This window comes from Equus caballus, chromosome 1, assembly GCF_041296265.1.
Source record: "Equus caballus isolate H_3958 breed thoroughbred chromosome 1, TB-T2T, whole genome shotgun sequence".
Classification (NCBI taxonomy): domain Eukaryota; kingdom Metazoa; phylum Chordata; class Mammalia; order Perissodactyla; family Equidae; genus Equus; species Equus caballus.
The window spans coordinates 164,659,392-164,676,280 of NC_091684.1; the positions used below are offsets into that span (position 1 = coordinate 164,659,392).

General features: G+C 36.8%; 1 long non-coding RNA gene and 1 pseudogene across 1 annotated transcript in view; both read left to right on the plus strand.

The window, feature by feature from the left end:
* Positions 1 to 16,889, plus strand: part of LOC138924933 (uncharacterized) — a 175,038-nt gene that overhangs the window by 47,145 nt on the left and 111,004 nt on the right. The gene's annotated exons all lie outside the window — the stretch shown is intronic.
* On the plus strand, positions 9,995 to 10,093 carry LOC111769667 (U6 spliceosomal RNA; annotated as a pseudogene).

Below are 16,889 nucleotides of genomic sequence, written 5' to 3' on the forward strand. Positions count from 1 at the left end.
GGAGTGATCTCCTCCCAAATTATTGAACATAAATCTAGTCACTATATTTTACAAGCAAGTAATGTGAACACCTAATATATTTTATATTATGGATACATCTGATGAGTTGAAACATATAATTTTAATAAAATCATAAATTCTCAGAGGAATCTATGCTTTCAAGGAACATTGCTTTGATTCTTTTATTAGAAAGAAGAATCTCTTGTAATGTAAATAAGTTCAGATTGAAGAAAAATTGCTTTCTGAAATAAAGGAACATCTGGAATATGTATATTTTTAATAGAAGTTCAATAAAATATAGAAATGTGACATAGCGTGCTTTTATGCAAATAAAAAAGCTTTCAAAATAACAAACGTTATTGTCTGGGAGTCTTTTGGAAAAATTGTGATAGCCTTACTTTTGATCTTTTTATGTCATGAAGAGGTCATTTCTGTAGCATATTTTTTATTTAGATAACTTAAAATTATTCTTGGGCTATTACTTTATATACAGAAACTAAAAAGTGATGTTAATGGTATAGTTATAATATTTATGCCTGGCTAATAATATTTTTGGTATGACTGTACAGTCATGCACCACATAATGATGTTTAGGTCAACGATGGTCCCATAAGATTAATGCGACGTAGCCTAGTGTGTAGTAGGCTACATCATCTAGGTTTGTGTGAGTACACTCCATGATATTTGCACAATGACGAAATCACCGAATGCAATGATGAATCTCAGAAAGTATCCCCATCGTTAAGCAGCGCACGACTGTAAATGAGTATATTTGTAGGCAAAATTAATAGAAAATACTTTTTTGCAGAAACAGAATAATAATGTTTATATTATTTTACATCTTGTTTTTTTCACTTACAGTATATCATAGACATTAGAATACATTTTCTATATCATAGAACTTAATGTTTTTCAAGAAATTAATTCTTTAGTTGTGTTAATTTAATTTTAAAATTGATATTTCTTCCTAAAGCATCTACACCAATATCTATGCAAGGATTAATGGCAGGGGGTAACTATGTTGGGCTTTTAAATCTATTTTGTAGTAATGACATATATACTGTCTATAGTTTATGTTATAAATCCACCCCCAACATGGAAAAGGGGAAGTCTGGGCACTTTGAGAAAGGAAATCAAGGAATAGGCTGGTTCTCCTTCATTCAGTAAACAGTCTCTTCCTCTTTTCTCCCAAGCCCCCAGTTTAAACTTCTTAAGCTTGGACCGTGGTAGCTGGGGAAACTCCACCAGGGGGGACTGGACTCTTAGGTCTGTGTATCAATTGTGGTTTGTGGGTTTTATTTTCCCCTCTGGAGCTCCTGGCACCGTGCTTTAGAAGAACAAATTCCTGAGAACTCCTTGTAAAAGTGCACATCACCAGCTTCATCTTGATTGGGCTTACTCATGAAGAAGGTCACCTGTATCACTACTCGAGAGCTGCATCCAGTGCATCATGCCTTTTCCTGTGTGTAAGAAAGGAAACTAAGGAAGAGCCTAGCACAGAGTAAGCACTCAATAAATAACTATTATTTTATTAGAATCCTACCAAATACCAAAGCTTGGGCCCCACTCATAGATATTCTAATTTCATTGGTCTGGGTTGGGGCGCAGGCATCAGTGTTTTTAAGTAGCTCCCTGGGTGCTGTGAATGGGCATCCACCATTGAGAACCAGTGATCTCTATAACCGAACGTTGCTTAGCCAACGTTAACTGCATATATATTTCGCTGACAGGCAGCGTTCTCCGTGATTCACACACTCATGTAATTCTCACAACACTCTATGGCAGGGATTATTATCACCACTATGAAGATGAGAATGCTGAAGAACAGCTTGCCCAATGCCACATAGCTGGCAAATTGCAGAGCTGGGATTTGAACCCAGAATTGGAGCATGTAGTAAAATAAAATACAGTAGCCTCCCCTTATCCACAGCTTCGCTTTCCGCGGTTTCAGTCACTCACGTTCAACCATGGTCTGAAAATATTAAACGGAAATTTCTGGAAATAAACAATTCCTAAGTTTTAAATTGAGTGCCGTTCTGAGTAGCCGATGAAGTCTCACACAGTTCTGTCCATCCAGCCCCGAAGGTGAATCATCCTTTTATCCAGTATGTTCACGCTGTATAGCTACCCACCTGCTAATCACTCGGTAGCTGTCTTGGTTATCAGGTCGACTCTTTCGGTATCACAGTGCTTGTGTCCAAGACACCCTTATTTTACTTTATGATGGCCCTAAACTACAAGAGTAGTGACGTTGGCAATTTGGATATGCCAAAGAAAAGCTATAAAGTGCTTCCTTTAAGTGAAGAAGTGAAAGTTCTCGACTTAAAAAAAGTCTCTTGCTGAGGTTGCTAAGATCTACAGTAAGATTTACTACAGTATATTGTTATAATTGTTCTATTCTATTAGTAGTTATTGTTGTTAATCCCTCACTGTGCCTATAAATTAAACTTTATTGTAGGTACGTATGTATAGGAAAAGACATAGTATATGTAGGGTTTGGTACTATCCATGATTTCAGGCATCTACTGGGGTCTTGGAACGTATCTGTGAGGAAGAGAGGACTACCGTATCGAGTCATAGACGAAGAATGCTGAAAGCTTACTCATATTCCCACTTACAGGAAAATGATGTCATAGCAACACCAGAACTTGGATTCTAGCACTGGAGGGCTAGTAAATAGGTCAGTGTAGAGACTGGGGACTAGAGAGAAAGAGATGCTGCTGGATGTCATGACCTGGTTAGTGTAACAGGCAAAGCTTACGTCCTCACTCTATAACTGGGTTGTAAGTTAAAGTAAGTTCTGATAAATCTCTGAAATAAAAAATAAATAATAATAAATCTCTGGTAAATCTACAGTTTAGGATTTTGTAGTCTGCTAAATATCTAAGCAAGTGAAAGAGTGTTTATCAACGTGCTCAGAAGTGAGGGTTATTTAACTCATAGCCAAATGTTATCATTTCAGCATGTAATCAATATAAAAATATTAAAGAGATATTTTACTTTTTTTGCACTCACTCTTCAAAATTTAGCATGTATTTTACACTTATAGGACATCTCAATTCAGTCTAGCCATATTTCAAGTGCTTGATAGTCACATGTGGCCAGCAGTTACCTTACTGGTTCGTGAGGATTCCTTGAGAAAATACTCAGGAACCAGTATAGGAAGTGAACGCTTGCCTTTTAGGATTGAGGGTTTAGGATTGAGGGCTAGAGCCTAGATTTCGAGGTGCCTCAGAAAGGGGCACACCTGTTAACTTGCAGCATTTGGTCAGGAGGGACTGCCAGATGTGTCTCCTTGGGACCCTTGAAGGAGGACTACAGCAGTGTGCTGAAGCATCTTCTGGTCTTGCAGCTAGAGGATGACCACCAAGAGGCTCTTTGCAGTGGAGAGAACTCTTTCAAGTGTCAGCAGCAGGATGACATTTGCCAGTTTGTGCTGCTGATCCATAAGAACAGAAACTTCTATGCCTTCTACCACTAGTCTGATTGCCACTCCCTGAGAGAGACAAACAGCCTGACCTGTAGTAACACTGGAAGAAAACACAACCCTGTATGGACAAAGGAGCACAACTAATTTTGAGAGACTGAGTACCTGAGGAAAGAAGACCAAACTGAACAACTAGAATAGAAAGGGTTCTACCAAATTAGAACTAACGAAAGAGATGGATGACAAATTAAGCGAAAAAGTGATGCCACTCAAGGAGATACATTTCGAGTATAAAAAGGTTTTTTTCAGAACTCTTCATCAGCTGAGGGTGCGATAACAAGATACCATAGACTGGGTGACTTAAACAACAGACATTTATTTCTCACAGTTCTGGAGGCTGGGAAGTCTAAGATCAAAGTGCCGGCAGATTCAGTTCTTGTTAAGGGCTCTCTTCCCACCTTGCAGACAGCTGCCTTCTTACGCTGTATTCTCGTGATGGACAGAGGAAGTTTTGGTGTCTCTTCCTCTTCTTATAAGGGCACTAATTTTATCTTGGGTGCGCCAACTTTATGACTTCATTTAAAAATAATTTTCTCCCATTCATTTAAACCTAATTTTCCTCCCCTAAGACCAGCACATTGAGATTATGGCTTTAACATGTGAATTTTGGGGGGACGTGAACATTCAGTCCATAACAAGAACGTATACAACTGATTTCCAAACGAAAAATTTTAACAAGTGAACTGAAAAAGAATACAATCTTTGCTGAGGATAGATTTAGTGTCCTGGGAGATCAAGGGAAAGAAAGAACTTAGAAAACACAGCAAAAACAAAGAGAACCATGACTGTAGTGATTGGGCAAGACCTAGGAGACTTACAATGTGACTAACAGGACTTTTAGAACGAGAAACTAGAATATACCGAAAAACAGTACGTGGAAGATGAGACTATATGCAAAGACACTCCTCGCTTCACTTCTCCGTGGCAGGATATTTTCCCTGACCTGGTGACTCTGGACTTGGCCATGTGGAAAGTGTGCCAATCTCTGAGCTGGGACCTTTAGGGGTTAGCCAAATTTCTCACGGCTCTCTGAAATGTCTACTTTTCTTCACCAAGAGATGTACATGCACCAAAACTATAGCTCTGTAAGGTATTGTCCCAGGAAAGGACATGTGGAATTAACCTGAACCCTACATGAGGTTGAGAGCCTGGACTAGTCAGCCCAGCTGAGCCTTGTCAAGACCAGCTGACTTGTAGCCAGACTTCAGACCTGGGAGCGGGCTTGTTGTAAGTGGGTAAGATTTTGGGGTTATAGGTTTGGCAGCATCGTGACAGCAAAAATCTGGCTAATACAAAATAATTCAACAAATAATTGAAGAAAATTTCCTTGAGCTGAAGAAAGACTCGAATCTTTAGATTCAGTCTCAAAGGGCATTCAGGAAAACAAACAAACACACTCACAACTAAATATATCCTGATGAAATTTCAAGAATAAGTTGTAAAGAGAATCAATGTAGTATAAACATTCTTTTCATGCTTTATAAAGAGAAAACAGTGGTTTTTAAAGCGAAAGAAAACAGAAGAAAGAACTGCTAACTGGAGGTTCTTTACCTATCCAAGATATCGTTTATCCATCAGAGCAAGAGAAAGTTAAGGCATTTGAGAATATATCACTCAGGTACCTAGTTGAGGAAAGTCCTTAAAGAAGGATTCCAACCTTTTGCTGATGGATTCAGATCATCTCTCTCAAGATACAGGGAGATAAAGAGGAGAGGAAGCTGTAGTGACAAATGTTGCAATAATTAAGCCTTGGTAGGTGATTAAAAATGAACTGAGAATTTATTCTATAAAATAAGAATTAGTCAAACAAAACAGAAACACTGAAAAAGATAACTTTTCTATAACATAGATTAAAATTAAAAATTATATTATAGGCTATCAAAGTAAAATTCTGCCACAGGACGAAGCATTCTAAATCTCCCTTTTCTGTGGGGAATAAGATATCCCAGTGGTCTCTTTGAATGGCAGAGGGAAGAGGGGAGGAAGCAGTTCAAGCAAGTCTATTGGAGGGAGGCCCAATTATCATTTAATGTTGATGTATTAATAGACTATATGTTTAAGTTATCATTATTAAGGATGGGACTATAATCACTAGAAATCAATAAACACAATTTTATTTCCAAATTACCTGGGAGAGAAGGAAAGGGAAGAATGAAGAGAAACTTAGATAAGCCAGCAAACCTTAAGGAAAGGGAACAGAAGAAACAATGTTAAATTATAATAAATGCTAGACATAAAATCTAATTAAATAAATAAAACCAACCATCCTAATAAATGCAAATGAACTGAATACCTGGCCATATGCTACGTGTTGGTAAAGAATAATGTGTCTTCTATTTTCTTTTGTTTAATACTTTTAATTATCTGGTGTGGGATGTGATTTAAAACCTTAAAATTAGAAGTAATCGAAAGAAGTTGATTTTTGTGCATTTAGTTATGGAAAACAGCATTTATATTTTAGGTTCTGTTGTTTCCTTGTTACATGCTTACTGAGGAAAGCATATATAGTGTTCTTTCTCCAGATGTTTAGCTATTAAGTTCAGTTTTAGAGATAGTGAGCAAAATGATAATTTAAATTTTGTTTTGCCCAAATATTAAAAATGTGAGATTGTTTTCTCAAAGTTCTACCAAAAACTGGCTCTTCACTCAGTTTTTATAATGACCAATTACCAAGCTACTCCTTTTCTCATCCCATGCAGAGTTGATTGTTTTTGTGTGAGTTTGAAAATGATGTCTTTATATTTTTAACATGTTCCTGGCTTGTTAGAATACTAGAAAATTATTTACTTTATCCTTGCAATAATTGAAGAGGTATTTCGTTTTTTCAGAGATGGGAGATTGTAAGGAAGGAGGATATTTTCTTAAAGAATGTATCAATGAAATATAATGTATTATGAGACTACATACAGTAATGAAGTTAGATATTTTTTAAAGTTCAGTTACAGTTTCTGATTTTTCCTCATTATTGAACTTTACAGAGTAATTTTATCAGGGAAAGAGAGAATTAATAAATGACCATTAAGCAGTGATAGTGACCAAGTTCATACGAGCATTTGCATTTCAGCTCATCTATTACAGGTCTGAGTCTAAATCAGTCTTGTCTTTTCATCGCATTTGACTCATACTTCCAGTTTTAAAATCAACCATTTCTTCCTTTTCTTGTTTTTCTTTTTTAATCTTAAAGAAAAGTTTCTGACGATTTTCAAAATTGATGCTCAGGTTTATAAATTGCTCATGAGTAAGCATTGTCAAAGGGAGAATCCAAACTAAGCTAATCCCTTTCCAGTAGCTCAAAACCATTGTTTCTTGGGTCTTCAAAATCTATTTTTTTCCTACAATCAAAAAGGGTCAAAATCCATTCTCACATTCCCTTTTCTCTCTGATTTCCACAACACACCCTCCGAGTCTGATTTCTTTTCACTTGCCAGTTGCCATACAAAGACTGATACAGCTCAATAAAATGAAAGACTCAGCACTGGGTGGTTCACACAAGTGGCTGAAGAGATTTTGAGATGGGTTAATGGTTCTGATTGTTTTCTCATATTGATTTTTAAGATGATTATATTTTATTTATGGGAAGAAAACTTCGACTTGCATCTGAACTGCCTTGAGGGTAAACTAGGCCTCTTACATGTTGAAAAATTTCATGTGAATTTGTAATGATTTGCGGGAAAAAAAGAGAGGGGAATATGCTGATAAATACTCTTTTCGTTTTAAGAAAGGATTATGACTTTAGAGGACCTGTCTGGACTAAGTGGTTGAATTAGTTTAATTGAAGTAACCATTTTTAGTAGGCAAGAAAAGGAGAAACAAAAGGTGGTCCTTTCTGGCTGCTTTCTGGCTGTAGTCCAAAGAGAGAGGTCAAAATGGTTGGTCATCTTGGCAGAGTGGTATGGAGGTGGAGAGAAATCCTGCATCTTGGGTAGGCCGAGGAGCTGGTCAACTCCTGGCTGCTTGGCTTTTGAGACTAATTCCAGCCTTTCAAAGGCTGCTGCTGATGCCCCTCACATGAAGGCGAGATGGCTCTAGTTATGGAATCCTGAGATAAATACATTTCTCTCTTTGCAGTCCTGGCTTGAATTTTTTGGATCTATTTCAAGTAGAGCAGATGACTAATCACCCCCTTCTGCTAGTTGATAATGGGTTGTCTATAAAACCTTGTTTTTGTATGGTTACCTTATTGTAGAGTTCATGTCTTCTGAGGAACATTCACAACTGAAAGCCAAGAAAATGTCCACTCCAGGGTGTAGTAAAGCTGACAGGGAAAAAAAAAGCACTAAATGACTTGGCTCTGTTGTTTTTTAGTTTCCTGAGAGAAAGTGGCCTTGACCCCCACGCATTACTGCTTTTGAGATTGTAACAGCAGATGGTACGAAATGACAGTTGGTGAAGACAGCTAAAGGTGTTTATAACATTGCCGGGTTGTGCAGGTGACTTTAAAAACAAAGGATTTGGAAGTGATAAAAAGTGGAGACTGGCAGTAGAGATGGTAATAAAGCCACTAGCTACTTGAGGCAATGTCCTTTTTTACTTTTTTCTGTTATTGCATCTGATTGCAAATTAAAGTGGAAAAAAAAAATTAACCTCAGGCAGAAAAGAATATTCAGCCCCTGCCTCGGTGGTTTTCAGATCAAAAAACTGTAGTCTTTGATTTTTAGATTTGATTTTTTTCCCTTTGCCTGCTGGTTGCCATACAAAGAGATATAGCTCAATAAAATGAAAGATCCACCGCACTGTGTTTCACAGCAAGGGCCTGGGGGGATTCTCAGCCAGGTTAATGGATATGATGGTTTTCCCTTCATTGATTTTTAAGATGATTATATTTTATTTATAGGTGAGAAAATAATAGTTAATCTTAGGTTTATTGAAAACTTATTGCAAGGCTGCATGAATTGATAACAATAACAGTACATTTAGGGCAAGAAAACTAGACTTGTCTTTAATCCCTTAAGTGCTAGTGTGCAAGGAATCTATTGACTTGAAATTAAATGTGCTCTAATCCATAACTGAATCCAGGTAGGGGAAGAGTCGTATTTTTGGGCTGCTCTGAAAGATTTCGTTTCACAAAGCTTTGGTACACCTGAAGTGTTTCTTTTGTAAAAACTATGTGAAAAATTTAGGAGCTGAAAGCTCGGGGATATCAGCGTGTGGCCCTCTAGAGCCTTTAAGAACTGATTTCCATGCACATCCAAACCACAATGAGATACTACCTCACTCCCTTCAGAATGGCTATAATTAACAAGAGAGGAAACAACAAGTCTTGGAGAGGATGTGCAGAGAAGGACATTCCCATACGCTGCTGGTGGGAGTGCAAACTGGTACAGCCACTACGTAAAACAGTATGGAGATTCCTCAAAAAATTAAGAATAGAACTACCAAATGATCCAGCTATTCCACTGCTGGGTATTTACCCAAAGAAAGTGAAAACAAGAATGCATAAAGATACACGCACCCCTATGTTCATTGCAGCAGTATTCACAATAGCCAAGACTTGGAAGCAAGCTAGGTCCCCATCAAGGGAAGAATGGGTAAAGAAGATGTGGTATATATACACAATGGAATACTTCTCAGCCATAAGAAACGATGAAAGGTTGAGGGTATTATGCTAAGTGAAATAAGTCAGAGGGAGACAGTCAAATACCGTATCATCTCACTTGTAAATAGAAGATAAAAACAACAACAAACAATCGCATAGAGACAGAGATTGGATTGGTGGTTACCAGAGGGGATGAGGGGAGGGAGGAGGGCGAAAGGGGTGATTAGGCTCACTTGTGTCATGATGGATTGTAATTAGTCTTTGGGTGGTGAACATGAGGTAATCTACACAGGAATCAAAATACAATGATGTACACCTGAAATTTATATAATATTATAAACCGATGTTACCGCAAAAAAAAAAGTCTGAAAAAATTAATAAAGAAGTGATTTCCAAGTCAGCCGGTCATTTGTCAGCTAAAAAGCCTACTGGTCAATTGTGATTGTGTCCAGACATTTGAATCTTAAACCAAGATGTGTGGGTTCTAAGATGCGCAAAAACTTGAAACATCGGCTCATCGTGACTCAGAATTTCATTGCCTTAAAACTATTATAATTTGTTTCTGGGTCCTGAATGAGTTCAGGGACCAATTGGATTTAGAACGAATGAATCTGCGTTAGCCAAACATGGATGGTAATTTTGTCCAATAAAGATAGAACACTGGGTCTTTTTCTCTCAAAAGATTAAATAATTGTCAGCACAGTCGCTTTATATCAGTGGTTCAGAAACACCGGCGAGAGGCCTTTGATGTGCACTGCTTGTCGAGGAATGGAGAGCAAAAAACATACTCCTCAGCAACTTAATTAGTCAAAAATTTCCAGATAATTGAAGGTTTATGCAGAGAAAGGAGAGGAAATATTCAAAGTGTGCTCTAGAGTTGGGAAACTTTGACTGTTGAGTCATTCAAAATAATAATGTAGCACTGTTTTAAAGTATTTCAAAGTTCACTTTTATTAAAAGTGCTATATATTGGGCTGGCTTTGGCAGCACGTATACTAAATTTGGACCAACACACAGATTAGCATGACCCTTGTGCAAAGATGTAAATTCGTGAAGCATTTCAGTTTTTTGCATTTCCTGCCGGAGTTACAACATGTATGTGTGAAAGCTAAAATGACTTAATACCATCTACACTTTGTACTAAAAGTGTATGACTGTGAATGGTCTGTAGTTGAGCCCAACAAGACATCTAGAGTCCACACACACATCAGTGAGCAGATGTAGTTTGTTTATGTATAGAATGTTTTTCTTTCTGAAAAACTAATGGTAGACACATTTAGATCATATTTATATATAAATATTTGGTTGTCGTCATTCTTTAAAAAAGTGCTATAGGGGCCTGCCCAGTGGTGTGGCGGTTAAGTGCTCACGTTCCGCTTCTTGGTGGCCCAGGGTTCACCAGTTTAGATCCTGGGTACGGACATGGCACCACTTGGCAAAAGCCATGCTGTGGTAGGCGTCCCACATATAAAGTAGAGGAAGATGGGCACGGATGTTAGCTCAGGGCCAGGCTTCCTCAGCAAAAAGAGGAGGACTGGCAGTGGTTAGCTCAGGGCTAATCTTCCTCAAAAAAAAAAAGTGCCATATTAACTCTTACTGTAGCTAATATGAATGGTTGAAGTTGACTTTTACCTGTATTAAAAGACAAACTGAGGTATATTAAAAATGTTGAAAGTTTATTTGAGCAAAAATCAATTCCAATGAGCCAGCACCAACTGAAGTGGCTAAGAGTGCCCCATTGACGGAAGATAGGGGAAAGACTTTTACAGAGAAGAGGCAGAAGCAAAACAAGGGAGTTATTTGATTGCCTATAGCTTAAGCATTTTCCTTATTTGGAAAAACTGAGCCGGCTGTTTGTGATTGGTGGCCCTTAGGCTTTGGTTTCTTAAACTTGAGGCCTTTCAGGCTTCTGTTTTGGTTTGCTTACACAGGCTGCTAAGGGATGAGAACCATCTTAGTCTAGTGGCCTCCTTGTTTAATTAATTTAACACCTGTAAGGCTAATGTTCATTTTCAAATTACGCTATAGTCTTGTTTTCCACAAAATTTGACTTAAATGCTCAGTCACTTTCGATTGTGAGTGACATAAATGCTCAGTCACTTTCGATTGTGAGTGACATAAATGCTCAGTCACTTTTGGTTATTCAGTGACAGTGTAGGAAATTAACTTCCCACCACAATTGCACATACAAACATTCCCAACAAGAGCAAATCAACAGTCTAAAATGTCTGCCAGGAGGCATTGACTTTCTATGTCTCAATTCCGATATACCAAAGTAAAGGAACAGAGAAACAAAATAGTTGTGGGATTATGAAGTTTCCTCTCTTACTTGATTATTCTCAGTTTACTTGATTAATCCATATTACTTGAAGTTCTAGATTTAAAAGAAAAAAGACTAAAATAAGAATGTTCCAGAAGCTGTATCTCAGGTTCATGAAACTCTGGAGAAATTCAAGTGAATCTTTACACTATATGAGATAAAAACACAGAAATAGAATATTTGAAAAATATTTAAAGAAAAGCCCAAAAGGCGTTTGATTTTAGATAAACAGATTTGAAATGAAGCAAAAGGTGACCCACACCTTGAATACACACACTCAAATTTCTGTTATTTATTTCATTTAACTCCATTCTTTCTGCTCCCATCTTGAATTGGCAATACATTGTCCAGAAAACTGCAAAAAAAGTAATTCTTTCAGTAATATGGAATTATGGAAACTGGGAAGGGGCACTGTGTTAGGTTTTCTTTTAACTTTCTTTTACCTTAATATTTTTTCTGATGTCAAAAGTTATAGATATGGATTGTCAAAAATTCAGAAAATCTCAATGAACAAAAAGAAAAAAGAAAGCCGTTACCTGTGAATCTCTAATCTAGAAATAATCTCTGTTAGTATGTAAACATGGAGTTGGAATTACACGTATTGCTTAGTTACTTGGGGTTTTTTTTTAAGCCATATATAATCAGAAAAGTGCTTTTAAATAAAAAATAAATATGGATAGTTTTTTGCAAATGAGTAAGTAATTTTAATCACAGTTTGTCAGAGTCTATATGTTCTTGTTCTTTTTGGCTAAATCTTACGTCTGTTAAATTTTGCTGTTTTCATTTCTCATTTCCCTCTGTTTCTGGAGGTGTGAATTAAATTGGACCAGAACAATGCATATTGCTTAAGGTTCAACTTAATAGCTTTAAGTTTTATTCCTGTGATATAGTAAAACTGTAAGAAATATATATTTTGGTCTTCATCCCCAGCTCTCAGCCACTACTCCTAAATTCTTTGTAATTTCTTAAGTGATAAGAACAATAGGAGCATCTTTTGCTATAATATTTGGTTTTTGTCCCTGGCTGCTCTGCAGCATAAAGGTAAAAGGAGCCTCTTTTGTTATTCATAACAAGCCCCTTTCAAGCACACCTGAGTTTCTGTTTCTGGTTTTTTTTTTTTTGGCTCCTAATGTCCGTTTATTTTTTATTTTTAAATTTTTAAATTTTTAAATTTTTAAAATTGAGGCAGCATTGGCTTATAACATTATATAAATTTCAGGTGTACATCATTATATTTCGATTTCTGTGGAGACTGTATCATGTTCACCACCCAAAGGCTAATTGCCATCCATCACCATATACATGTGCCCTATCACCCCTTTTACCTTCCACCCTCCCACCTTCACCTCTGGTAACCACCAATCTAATCTCTGTAGCTATGTGTTTGTTTGATGTTGCTGTTGTTTTTATCTTCCACTTATGATTGGAATCATATGGTATTTGACTTTCGCCATAGGACTTATTTCACTTTGTGTAATAACCTCAAGTTCCATCCATTTTGTCGAAAATGGCAAGATGTCATCTTTTTTTTGTAGCTGAGTAGTAATCCATTGTGTATGTACACCACATCTTCTTTATCCATTCATCCGTTGATGGGCACTCAGATTGTTTCCAAGTCTTGGCTATTGTGAATAATGCTGCAATGAACATAGGGGTGCATAGGTGTTTATGCATTCAAGTTCTTTGGATAAATACCCAGAAGTAGAATAGCTGAATCATGTGGTAGTACTATTCTTAATTTTTTGAGGAATCTCCGTACTATTTTCCACAGTGGCTGCACCAGTTATATTCCCTTCAGCAGTGTATGAGGGTTCCCTTCTCTCCACATCCTCTCCAACATTTATTTCTTGTCTTGTTAATTACAGCCATTCTGACAGGTGTGAGATGATATCTCATTGTATTTTGATTTGCATTTCACTAGTAACTAGTGATGTTGAACATCTTTTCATGTGCCTGTTGGCTATCTGTATATCTTCTTTGGAAAAGTGTCTTCAGATCTTTTGCCCATTTTTTAACTGGGTTGTTTGCTTTTTTGTTGTTGAGATGTATGAGTTCTTTATATATTTTTAATATTAACCTCTTATCTTATGTATGGTTTGCAAATATCTTCTCCCAATTGTTAAGTTGTCTTTTCATTTTGTTGATGGTTTCCTTTCTGTGCAGAAGCTTTTTAGTTTGATGTAGTCCAATTTGTTTATTTTTTCTTTTGTTTCTCTTGCCTGCTAAGACTTGGTATTTGAAAAGATGATGCTAAGACCAGTGTTGAGGGGCATACTGCCTATGTTTTCTTCTAGAAGTCTGAGTTTATGTTAATGAGGTGACTTTTGGAAATCCCGGAAGGATGGTGGGCTGATTGTCAGGGGAACCAACTATGTGATTAGAGGGTTGGGACTTTCAGCCTCTCACTCTCCACCTCCACTCCCCTTCCAGGGAAAGGGGCTGGATGTTGAGTTTATTGCCATCGGTCATGATTTAATCAATCATGCCTATGTAATGAAGCTTCCATAAAAACCCGAACTGAAGAGATTTGGAGAGCTTCTGGGTTGGTGAACACATTGAGGTTCTAGGAGGGTGGTACACCCAGAGAGGGCATGGAACCTCCGTGCTCCTTCACACATTCTTTACCCAGTGCATCTCTTCCATTTGGCTGTTCCTGAAATATATTTTTTATAATAAGTGAGTAATAGTAAGTAAAGTGCTTTAGAGTTCTGTGAGCCATTCTACCAAATTTTCAAATCCAAGGAGTTGGGTCAGGGGAACCCTCAATTTAGAGCTGGAGAGCCAGAAGTACATGTGATAACCCGGGATTTGTGATTGTCATCTGAAGTGGAGGGAAATCTTGTGGAACTGAGCCCTTAACCTGTGGTGTCTGCACTGACTCTGTGTAGTGTGTCAGAACTGTGTAATGTGAAGGGGAAAAAGAAAAAACCTCATACCTTTGGTGTCAGAAGTGTTGTGAATAGGGAACATAGTTTTTCTTTTAATTTCTGTATTTTGTATCTTACTATAGCCTCACTCAGCAAGTTTTTCAATCAGGGATATATTTTGTATGCTTAATAGATTTACTAAAATTTGTGAGTAAATATGAAAATATGTAACTCTTCAGAGTAATAATGACAGCTCTCAGAAGCCTCATTTTAACTGCCAGTTGACATAAGACATTAAAATTTCAAGGGAATAAGAGTATTAAAAGTCTGCTATAATAATTTAGGAATTTCTTGATAAAATACTATTCTTTCCTTGATCCTCATATATCTAAACAATACCCCTCTCATTGATTTAGCATAATCAAGAATTATAATCACTAAAATTATCATGAGCACTCAAGACAATTAACTGAAAAACTCAAGATTTCTAAGAATTCATTAAAATTATATAAAATTGCTTTCCTGTATGCTGGAAACAGCCACTTAGAAATCATAAAGGAAAATATTTCTATTCATAATGACACCAGTTACATAAAATGCATGAGAATAATTTTAGCAGGGGTAACTTATGGTTGGTTTTCCCCTTGAGCAAATTCTGATTTTACTCTCCAGTGGCCTCAAAGCAGGACTCAGTAAGTGTTCCTATTCTCTTCACAGGAAATATACTCTTCAAAATATTTTGTAACTCTGTAGAATTTAAAAATGTCATTGTCTTTTGGGAAGAGGCTTTATGTGGCTTTTTCCACAAAATCATTCCCCCTCAGAATGTCTGCCATCTCTAGCCTCTTTTTTTGTATATCAATCATTAAATCAGAGGAGGTCTCTTTTCACTCTTCCCCCAGGAAGCCTTTGACCTTGGAAACTAATAGGGCATGCAAACAGTTAAAAACACTTATATATGAAGAATTCTTAGAAACAGCAGAAGCATTGTTTTTAATATATAAATGGAAAAGACTATAAACAGATACAGAAAGGAAATACAAAGTTAACAAATTTATGAAAAATATTCAACCTTAAACAAATTTCAAGTTAAAGAAGTAATAAAACACATAATTTCACTTAATAAATTGGCAAAAATGTAAAGAAAAAGATGAACATGCTTGTTAGGTTTTCATGAGGCATTGCTCACACCTTGGTGGTAGTTGAAATTGCCAGTAATCCAACAAGCAATTTGGCAATATTATCAAGAGTCTAAAACGTGGACAATCTCCCTGACTTAGTTCAGAACCTCATTGTCTCAGTTGAAAAGTCCTTTTAACCTCCTTTACAACAGCATAAATGCTACCACACCAGATAATTACCAAAAAACAAATCTGATTATGCCAGACCTGTTGGTGGGTCAAATTCCCTAGTCAATGGAAGTGTTGTTCCTTGTGCAAAGACATGCAAGACCATTCACACACTATTAACAATAGATACTATTTATTGAACAATTATTATATTTTAGTATGTTGTCTAAGGGTTTCTCCTTTTTTATCTCAGTTAATACTCATAAAACCTAATGAGGTAGGTATGGTTATTATTCCCATTTCACATATGAGACACAAAATAGTTAACTAACTTTCTCAAGGTCATCCAAACAATTTGACACCTGAGATTGAACCTCTATGCTATACTGTCTGTAAAAGGATGCCCATCCTTAGCTTCACCTACCACTTTCCCCAAGCATCCTACTCTTCAACCACACTAATATTCTTCCCTTTCCCCAGATCTAACTGGCTTCTTGATTACTTCAGACACATGTTAATTATTCTACCTAGGATTTCTGCACTCAGCCAGCCATTCATAAAACTTACACTGAAAAGCTAGTACTAACATACTCATCACATTATATTGTTATGTTTTTGTTAATTATGGTGGAGACTCAAATGAAAATGATAACATGCCATACCAACTCATATGGGATACAGCAAAAGCTGTATTAAGAGGAAAATTATGGTGGAGACTTTTCATTGTTAACTCAATATCTGTCCTCCTCTTTTTAATAAAAAGATTCCCAGGTTTCCTCGCGGCTAGGTGTGGCTATGTTTCTAAGTTCTCTCCAATGAGATGTAAGTTGTAGATGTTATAGGGGGCAGAGAGGAAAGTTCCTTAAGTGGGAAGAGGAGAGTGGTCTTGCTGCCAGTATCTTCTTGCTGGAACTTTGGCAGCCAGATTATGACCTTGAGGATTAAGGATAGTGAAGGAAAAAGATCCAAAAGCCCAAGTCCCTGGTGACTTCAGAAGCCACCATATTATCCCTGGGTTACTCACTCATTTTAGGGACACCTCTGTTATTAGTAGCTGAATGCAATTGCTAACTGATATATTTGTCAAAGGTAGACATTTACCTTTTTTTTTTAATATCTGATGTCTAGATCTCAGTTCCTAGCATAGAGTAAGCACCCCCAAAACTCTTGTTCAATATGTGGAATTTTTTAAATGAGGAAAATGTAAGTAATATTATTGTAAAATGCAACGTAAGTAAATACTGGGGATTTATGACACTTTTTTCTCCTTACCTGGACCCTGTAATCAAGTTCAAGCAACCCTCTTTACCTCATAAGATATCAGATTTACACATATACTTTTATAATCCATTTCTTAGCAGGTTTCTTGTGTTTGGGGTAAAATGGAGAG